The sequence below is a fragment of the Medicago sativa genome, chromosome 4 (genome assembly GCF_051527215.1).
Source record: "Medicago sativa cultivar Bolivia chromosome 4, Bolivia_mono, whole genome shotgun sequence".
Lineage (NCBI taxonomy): Eukaryota > Viridiplantae > Streptophyta > Magnoliopsida > Fabales > Fabaceae > Medicago > Medicago sativa.
The window spans coordinates 80547211-80554861 of record NC_140752.1 but is presented as its reverse complement, the minus strand read 5'-3'; the positions used below and the strand labels follow the sequence as shown (position 1 = coordinate 80554861).

The 7651-nt window shown below is 38.5% G+C and overlaps 1 non-coding gene across 1 annotated transcript; it reads right to left on the bottom strand.

The window, feature by feature from the left end:
• Positions 1-388: 388 nt before the first annotated feature.
• On the bottom strand, positions 389-495 carry LOC146932472 (small nucleolar RNA R71). Its single transcript, XR_015009064.1, has one exon. It is a non-coding gene; the product is annotated as a small nucleolar RNA R71 (small nucleolar RNA).
• Between the last annotated feature and the right edge of the window lie 7156 nt (positions 496-7651).

Here is a 7651-nt window from a genome sequence, read left to right as displayed (position 1 = left end):
GAGAGCAGCACAAAATAACACCGCCATGGCCAATCGCACTCTCAAAGAGTATGCAACGCCGTCTACGGCTGAGCCACAAGCTGTTATTGTGTACCCAACGGTTGAGGATGACAACTTTGAAATCAAGCCTGCCCTACTTAACTTGGTGCAGCAAAACCAATTCTCGGGATCCCCCACAGAGGATCCCAATCTTCACATCTCTGTTTTCCTACGAATTAGTGGAACCATGAAGGAGAACCAAGAGGCCGTAAGACTTCATCTCTTTCCCTTTTCCTTAAGGGATAGAGCTAGCGCTTGGTTCCATTCCCTCGAAGTCGGTTCCATTACTTCATGGGATCAGATGAGGCAAGCATTCCTTGCCCGTTTCTTTCCACCATCTAAAACCGCTAAACTTAGAGACCAAATCACACGGTTCAATCAAAAAGATGGGGAATCTCTCTATGAGGCGTGGGAGCGTTTCAAAGAAATGCTAAGACTTTGTCCCCACCATGGCCTAGAGAAGTGGCTTATAGTCCACACTTTTTATAATGGCTTGTCTTATACCACTAAGATGTCTGTTGATGCAGCTGCAGGTGGAGCACTTATGAACAAAAACTACACGGAGGCGTATGCCCTAATTGAAGACATGACTCAAAATCATTACAAATGGACCGACGAGAGAGCCATCTCTAGTTCTTCATCCTCCAAAAAGGAGGCAGGTATACACGAAGTCTCTAACTATGATCACCTTGCTTCTAAAATTGATACACTAACTGAAAAACTTGAAAAATTCAATGTTAGTGCTATCAATTCTGCATCTACTCCTTCTTGTGAAATATGTGGTATAGCTGGTCATGCTGGTGTTGATTGCCAACTAGGTAGTGCTACTAATGGTGTTGAGCAAATGAATTATGCTCAATACAACCAAGGGATGCGACAAAATCAAAATTTTTATAAAAACCAAAATCTCTATGGACAAATAGCACCACCCGGTTATGCAAACAACCAAAGATTCACTCAAAAATCCAATTTGGAAATTTTGTTGGAAAATTCTATTGCCAACCAAAACAAACAACTTCAAGAACTTAAAAACCAAACTGGATTTCTGAATGATTCTCTTTCCAAGCTCAATACCAAGGTTGACTCTATTGCTACTCACTCTAAAATGCTTGAAACTCAAATCGCTCAAATAGCCCAACAAGTGGCTACATCTTCCCAAACACCGGGAGTCTTTCCTGGTCAAACCGAAGCCAACCCCAAAGCCCAAGTTAATGTCATATCTTTTAGGGGTAGTAAGTTAGGCGAAACTTTTGCTAAGGTTAAAAACATTGGGAAAGAAAATGTCAAGCCCTTAGGTGATAAAGTTGTGATAAGAGAAGCTAAATCACTTGGAGAAAACAAAACTCCATCCCCCTTAAATCCTGATAAGCTTAAACTAGAGGGTAAATTTGAAAAATTTGTTAACATACTTAGGAAGATTTGCGTTAAACTTCCCTTTGCTGAAGCTTTGTCTAGGATGCCTCTATATGCAAAGTTTTTAAAGGAAATCTTTTCAAAGAAAAGGGCTATAGAGCATAATGAGACAATAGCCTTGGCTAAGGAAACTAGTGCAATCATCCAAGAAGCAACCCCTAAGCTTAGAGATCCAGGTAGCTTTGCCATACCATGTGAAATTGGGAATGAATCCATAAACAAAGCCTTATGTGACTTAGGAGCTAGTGTTAGTTTGCTGCCTTTGTCTCTTCTTAAAAGGATAGGGATAGGAGAGTTGAAATCTACCGAGATGGAATTAAAAATAGCTGATCGTTCTACCATGAAACTTGTAGGATTTGTCGAGGACATACCTGTTAAGATAGAGGGGATATACATCCCCACTGATTTTGTAGTCGTTGACATTGAAGAGGACGATGACGTCCCTATAATCCTAGGTAGACCGTTCCTCGCAACTGCAGGAGCCCTCATTGATGTTAAACTTGGTAGGATCGTCTTTCAAGTGAGTGATAAGATGGTAGGATTTGAGTTGGAAAACGTTATGAAAGGTCCCGCTCTTTACTCTTGTTGCATGCTTAACGATCATGTTGTGAAAGAACGTTTTATAGCGCCATCTACACAACATGATATCTTTGATCCATTCTAAGGACTCTTTCTAACCGTCAAGCTAATGACATTAAAAGAGCGCTTCGTGGGAGGCAACCCACGCATTTAATTGCTTTTGTTTTGTTTTTCTTTGTTTTAATTTGTTTTGTAGGTAATTGTCCAAGTATGATTCGAGAAAAATCAAGAAAATGAAAAATTTTGAAGTCCCTCTGACCAGAGTGTTGGCACGGCCCGTGCTGGATCTGGCACGGCCGTGCCAGTGTTTTTGAAGAAAAGAAGGTTGGGAGCCACAGAAAGTTGGCACGGCCCGTGCCAAGGTTGGCACGGCCGTGCCCGTGTTCTAGCCTTTTTAAACCTAATTTTTCTTCTTCTTCTCCATTCATTCTCAAACCACAAACCTCTCTCTACCTTCAAACTTCTCTCTAAACCTCCATAACCTTCAAACCTTCAAACCTCCATATCTCACTCAAATCTTCATCAATCTACTCCATTCTTTCACCAATCAATCACAAACTTCATCCAAAACAAAAATCACCAATCAAAAACAACTTTCATCCACCCAAACCCATAATTCACCAAAACCCTAATCCTTCAAAACCTAACCCAATCACCACAAAACCTCAACCAATCTCCATAACTAAACCCATAAACCTTACTTAAACATCCACCCCAACCCTAAACCAATCCTTTCCACCAAAAATCTTCCCAAACCCCAAACTTTCATACCAACCATAACCAAGGTCAAATGGCTTCAAGAAGAAGAAGTGGAAAGGAACCAGCAAGTTCTTCCGGTCCTCCCCCAAAGAAGCAAACACAAGTCAAGAATCATGGAATTCAGTTCAAAGACAACAAACAAAGGGACAGGTACAAAATTCTTACTTCTAAAACCTTACATCCCTCTAGATATCCTGATTCCTATGATTTGCAAGTGCTAGGGCTTAGAGATGATGTTTTTCGGTTGATAGGTAGGCTAGGTTGGACTGATATGCTAACACCTTTGAGGGGTTATGAGAATTTTACTTATGAATTTTTAAGCTCACTTGTTTTCACTAAAGATAAGTTGAATTTTGATAACCCTAACCATAGAGTTGTTTTCCGGTTAATGAACATTGATTATAATATGTCTCTTCAGCACTTTTGTGAAGCCTTAGGTTTTGTCAATGAGGGGTATATTCATGATCATTGGGATGATAGTCTGAAACCGGATAACTATGACCCAGCTGCCTTTTGGAACCGTATCACCGGCCTTGATAACTATGTCCCTAGAGCCAACAAAGCTAGCAACATTCACAACCCCGTACTTAGGTACCTTCAGAGGGTCATGGCTTGCACTATTTGGGGTAGAACCGAGCTAGGAAACACTAGAACCGATGAGTTGTTCATGTTATGGGCAATGCTCTATAACCACCCCGTCAACACTGGCTTTTATTTGATTGATTACCTAGACTTTGTAGCTACTAGACCAGCCGGTAGGGGAGACATAGTGGTGGGTGGCATCATTACATACATAGCTCGATGTTTTGGTGTGAGTGAGGATGAGGGGATCAAACCAATTGAGGGAAACAATAAGCTTAACCGGGAAACCCTCATTGCTATGAATTTCATTAAACATCGTCCACCACTCCATTACCAACTTAAGCTAAATGTGCCAATTATGTTTTTATTGCCTAACCCACCTCGGACTACTACCGAGGTGGAAGAAAATTGGTTGTATGTTGATGATGTGCAGGTTCTTGATGAGCAAGATGATGATGAGGGAGAAGGTGCTAGCTTGCACCATAATGAAGGAGAAGGTGCTAACTTGCACCAAGAGGGGCACCATGGCCATGAAGCCGGTGAGCTTAATGAAAATCAAAGATGGACATGGATTCACAATGAAATTGAGAGGATGAGCACCGAGCAACAAAGGCAAGGTGTTGAGATCTCCGGCCTTCGCAATGAAGTTCAAAGGGGCAACCGTGTCAATGATGAAAATAATGAGATGCTCCGTCGGATGATGCAACACCTCCAACTTCAAGGTCCTCCTTACGGACCTCAATAAACAAATGTGAGCTTTCCTCTTCCTCTCTTCCCTTCTTCTTCTCCCTATCTCTCTCATTCTTCTACTCATCTCCTTCTTTCATCTTCTTCTACTCCTCCTTCTTCTTCTTCTTTTAATTTCTTTTTCTTTTGAATCATTGAGGACAATGCTTCCCCTAAGTGTGGGGGGGGCCTAATAAAGTGTCTAGAGTCGTAGTGTTCCCAAACTCCCTTGAACTTTATTCTTTTGTTTTGTTTTTATAGCAAGAGGCATGACTAAGTAGCTTGTTTTTAATGTAAATATGGCATAAAATTTTTGTTTTGTCTCTTCTCTAAAGGTTGTCTCTGGTACATGAAAATAGTTTCTTGTGTTTCTTATGTTCTTGCTATACCCATATCATGTTTTATTGTGAAAATCTCCAATGAGAAAAGCACCCGGTTGCAATCCTTGAGTAAATGTATGAATAGGTATTTTAAGGAACACGTTCTATCTTTAGTGTTAACTTAGACCCTTTAAAGTCTTAAGAGTAAAAGTAGTATAAGTTTGTGTGGGAAAATTAATCAAATTGTTCTTAATTGTTATATTCTTATTAATTTGTTAATGTTAAATGGGGCGGGAGAATGGCACCAACATATGGGGGAAAGGACAATTACATCCTAACTTCCTAATTGTGGTGGTGACTCCTTAATTTGAACTTAAAGTGAAACAAATTCATCAATGCTAGGGGGAAAGGACAATTACATCCAAAAAGACTTCCTACGCGGAGATGAAACAAATAAATAATTTTGCAGCACTGCTTAGGGTGATTTTGAATCTAGGGGGAAAGGACAATTACATCCGAGAAGACTTCCTACGAGGATAGATAGCCCCTAAGCATCTGCAGCCCCTTTGTGCTTAATTGTTATATCTAATTTAATTTTAACTCAAATTCCCATCACTCTTATATGAAATGAAGAAAGGACTTTTCTCGGTTACTTTAGCACTAAGGATAGAACCTATTCCTCATAATATCTGTCTTATACAGGAGCAAGAAAAGGGTTGGACTGCACACACACACTCACTTGAGACTTGATGTTGGGTAGAATAGGTTCATAAGAAGTGTTTGAAATTGAAATTAGTGTACTTGAGGCAAAACCTTTCTTTGAGACTTATGTTCTTAATATTGCCATAAATCAATCTTCGTTGCTGCTATGTTTGCTGCCTTTTGCTTGAGGACAAGCAAAGATTCAAGTGTGGGGGAGTTTGATGAGTCATAGATAGTATTAATTATTGCCTTATTTAGTTTAGTTTTATTTTAGATTTGATTTTATTTTATTGCATTTTATTTTAGTTTAGAATATTTTACTTCAAATTGTGTTTTATTTTATTTTAGGAATAAATATATGGTGGAAGGTGTCTTGGAGCAAAAGAAAGAGGACTGGAGCAAATACAGCGCAAGAATACGAAGATACGGGACAAAAATATGTTCCCACCAAGTCAGAAGCTTGGCACGGCCAGTGCCAACATGTGGCACGGCCGTGCCACCCTCCAGAGCCACTTTTGCTGCTTTTTCTTCAAGGCCAAGTTACCCTGTTGCAGCTTTACTGTTTTACCCTTTTAGTTGCTTAGTTTCTAAGTCGATTGTAAAGCTATAAATAGAGTAGCTCTCCACCATGAACAATCATCCTTTACTTTGTTTATTTCAAGTATTATTTTAATAAAAGTCTTTATTTTCCTTTTACTTTCCTTGCAATTTATTTTACCGTATTTCTCTCTTCTTCCTCCATGTCTACGATGAACATGAGTGAGTAGACTTCTTAGTCTTAGGATTATTGGGGAGTCTAATGACTCAATCCTAAACAAAACATGTCTAAACCCTAATTTCTATGTAACCCTAATTTCTAATCTAGATTCACCGTCTTAACGTGGATTAACAATTATCAAACTGTGGAAGCGAAAGCGGAGGGTTTGATAATCGTTAATCCATCATCCCAAACATCAATTCATAAAGCGAGAGCGGAGTCTTGATGTTGGAACAAGTGAATCTAGACAATAGTTGCAAAACAGTGAAATAGTCTTTGCAACTATTGAGACAAAGAGTAGTTTCAATCCTCTATGCATCTTCTAGTAATCATGTCAGTGAAATAGACTTGGTTGCTAGAAGTAAACTCTCACCGGACTTTCATCGGAAAGGTGAGGGGCTAAGGGAAACCGGTCTTTAGAAATTAGTGTGTAAACCATGAAATTAGAAGTTTAGGTTTTGTCTAGTGAAGGATTAGTTATTAAGATGAACCAATGATCCTAAGGCCCCTTTATTATTATTGTTTTTACCTTCAGCAATCAAACCCTTTCTAATCAACTTTCTCTCCTCTAATCATTCATTAAAAGTTAATTAAATTGACCAACTCCCTAGCGGAACGATACTCTACTTACTACTATTACTTCGATAGGCCGTGCGCTTGCGGTTTGGCTCTATCAGGCACAAGGGTCTCAACATAAAATCTCAAAGCAACTTAGTTCGATAATAATTCATGAAAACTTCTTAAATAATACGTAAGGAACAGAAAGCAATAACGAATTCCCATCCCGTTACGTATCAGAGCACCAAAGATACACTTGTGAGGAGTCCACTCACGACCGCAACTAATCTTGGTTACCTGCAAGTTACTCATACGAAGAGCAACATTTTCAAGCAGAAGGGGTGAGATTTCTCAAACAATAATATTAAGCTCATAAATCATAAATTACATTTAACAATATAAACATCTTATAATTTAACGATTATAATCAAATACATAGACATCATCATTTCATCTTAGCAATATATCATCATACTAAAAGACATCACAAGGTAATTCGTTAAAACATCACAACTTGACTTGACAATGCATCTAGACTCGACTATGCAACTCTTAACGTCTTAAACCATCTCAAATCATCATGAAATGCAAATGCATGTGGTACCATTCTAGGGCATAAGCCCTCATCGTCGTTGAGCATAAATATACTCCTAGGGCATAAGCCCTCATCGTCGTTGAGCAAAAGCTCCAGGGCATGAGCCCTCATCTTTAAATGAGTATGCATGGACTCAACATCTTACGTCTTAGAAACTTCATGAACATCTTACAACTCTTTGACTTAGACCGACATTTACATCTTAATAAAGATTAACAGCAACATATGCAGCACATATTAATTCATATCATATCAGTATCATGGTACAACAACATCAAACGATAAACATCAACATCTTAAACATCGCATCAACATAAGCATCATAAATAACACATATAGTGCATATACGATTATATATATCATCAGTAACAATATTAAATCATCTTATAACAACTTCACAGATCATCATTAATATTATATTCAAACATCAACAATTTATCATATAACATCGTATTCAAACATCAACAATTCATCATATATCATCGTATTCATGTATCAATAATTCATCATGCATCTTTGTAAGAACATAAATAATCATGCACAACATATTTTCATGTCAAACCAAGGCTACTGGAAAGATATCACAATTATCAACTGATAGATCTCTGGCAAGTGCACCAA